Source organism: Muscardinus avellanarius (assembly GCF_963383645.1).
Source record: "Muscardinus avellanarius genome assembly, chromosome: 8".
NCBI lineage: Eukaryota > Metazoa > Chordata > Mammalia > Rodentia > Gliridae > Muscardinus > Muscardinus avellanarius.
The window spans coordinates 71310434-71313257 of NC_137794.1; positions in this window are offsets into that span (position 1 = coordinate 71310434).

Consider the following 2824-nt stretch of genomic DNA (forward strand, 5'->3'; position numbering starts at 1 on the left):
ATGGCCAAATCTCAGGGGATGTTTATGGAGCTGCCTTAACTGAACATACTGGAACAGTGAAGAAGACTGCAGGCTTTCCTCCTGGACATGGCCTGGACACCTCTCTCCCTCTTCTTTGCCCATCATCTGAGGAGCTTGTTCAGGGCAGACAGGGAGAGGTGGAAATGCATGAGGGGTGTGCCTGCTGCACACTGGGCACCCTCAGGCTGAGCTGCCACTGGGAGAAAAACTTTGAATTTGACATGAGATTTGAGTTTTCAAATAAAGCAAAGGGTATGTTAGAAACTGAATGAGACTAGCTGAAAAAAGGATGATAATAACCAAAAAATAAGGCATGTAGCCAAGAAGTTAACAGGTGTTTCCCAGTGGGAAAAAGGGAACACAGGTAGTCACAATGCAAACGCAACTGTGTGCATATGTAAGAAATAAGCAGGCCAGGGAAAGATCTGGAAAGGCCTGAGAGGAAAATAAGCAGGCTCTCATCGAAGAAAATATGGATTCCCTGTCCAAATACAACTAGAGAACTGAAGCAACATCAGGAAGCTAAACCTACTGCATGCTCACCAGCCCCAAGCTTACCCACGGGCAGCCGCTGGCAGTTATGACATCATTTCTATTGCCACTCTAGACACTCCTTCCCCACCCCAGGGCTTCACTTAGGTTATTCACGGGAAAGTTTCCAATGGGGAAAGTTTCCAACATGGCAAAGTCAGCCCAGGCACAACAAAGCCGTGGTGGGAAAAAGGATGAGTGACCACCCCAAATACATATACACAAGGAAAGAGGTCAGGGAGCATATATGACTCCCCATGTGGAAAACTCAGAGGTTTTCTATTCCCAGAAGTGGTCTACATTAGACCCTTCCTCTTAAACTGTAGCACTACCTCCTTAAAGACATTCCTATGTTTCCCTGTATGTACACATGTACTCCTCTTCTCTTCCCTTCCCTTCTCTTCTCTTCTCTTCTCTTCTCTTCTCTTCTCTTCTCTTCTCTTCTCTTCTCTTCTCTTCCCTTCCCTTCCCTTCCCTTCCCTTCCCTTCCCTCCCCCACCCCTCTCTCTCTCTGGGCTTGGGTTGGAACCCAGGAGCATTTGAACTCCAAGCTACAACCCTCTGCCCTATATTTTTGAAACAGGGTCTCACTGAGTTGCAGAGGGTCTCACTAAGTAGCTGAGGCTGTCAGCGAACTGCGATCCTCTGGTCTCAGCCTCCCAAATGCTGGGATTACAGGCATGCCCCACCATGCTCAGGTCCTGTATGTACTTTCTGTTTGAAATCTTTCTTTCAGCAACCAAGGACTGGGGAGAGTTCACCAGCCTGTAACATTTACTTCACCTACATATATATATATATATATATATATATATATATATATATATATATATATATATGTATGTGTGTGTGTTTATGTTCATATAAATAATAATGTGCAGTACTACACACATGCATATATATACTATATATATACACACATATATATACTATATAGTATATGTGTATATATAGTATATATATATACTATATATATATATAGTATATATATGAATGATTATGAACCCTATAAGCCTTGAGAAATGGGTTAGGAGTTGGGCAATAATACCCAGTTGAGAAACAAGAATTTTGAAGGAAAAAGCTTGAGCCAAAGGAGCAAAAACAGTACAGAAAAGACTCAGGGAAGTACAGAACTAGCCCGAAGGGTTACTTTGAAGTTCAGATTGCCTAGAACACTGGGTGTGTAAAAGGTAGTATGACAAGGTTGGACGGTGGCAGTGACTGAGTTTCAGGCGCCATGTTCCGTGTCCTCCCCACTGTAAACCTAACTCACAGTGGTGGTCGAGAATCACTTGATGAATGAACACAGAATAAAAGAACTGAGCGCCCAGGAGCTGGGCATGGTGGCACACACTTGTAATCTCAGCATTTGGGAGGCTGAGACTGGAGGATTGCGGTTCTTGGACAGCCTCAGCTACTTAGTGAGGCCCTCTGCAACTTAGTGAGACCATGTTTCAAAATAAAGAATAAAAAATTGGGCAGGGAATGTAGCTCGGAGGTAGTAATGCCCCTGGGTTCCATTCCCCAGAATCGCAAAATAAATAAATAAATAAATAAATTTAAAAAACAGAGCGCCTGGATAGTAAGGATTCGGTTTGGAAAAGGTGTGATTCAGAACATTACTGAAGAGCCTCATTCACTTTGGGAAAAGTTAGTCTGGGTTGGGAGGTTGAACAAAGAGCCGCATCTGGACTTCTCTAAAGAGCACACTCAAGCCTTTGGGGATATTTTCCTTTGGGGGTCCTGGTTGATCCCCAGATTACAACACTTCCTGTGGATTCCTTCTTATCTTTTGGTCCTTTTTGGCATTTTTAATTCCCAAACCATTTAGATCATTTGTACTTCTTGGAAACCATTTCTGGAAGCGCCCTGAGAGGCGACTGATTAAGTCGCCTGCTTCCTGGAACCGCCCATTCCATCCCTGACTCCAGCGCCAAGCTGGGGTCGGGCCAGGCCGGTGGCGTCCGCTCTTCGCCCTCCAAACCACCCGGGGGCGCCGGCGGCCCCGCCACGCCTAGTTCGCAGGCGCACAACCTCCCTCCCGGCGCAGAGCCAGGCTTCAACCTCGGACCCTAAAGACGCGTCAGAGTTCCCCGCCAGCCAATCAGAACTGCCCATGTAATATAGGGGCGGGGCTGCCGAGGGAAGAGGAAGATGGCGGCGGGGGCGAGCTGAAGTGTTGGCAGTGGCAAGGGGCTCGGGCGCGGGGGGTGGGGGGACGCGGAGCCATGGCCCGCGACGGCAGCAGGAGCGGATAAAAAGCCGTCGCGCC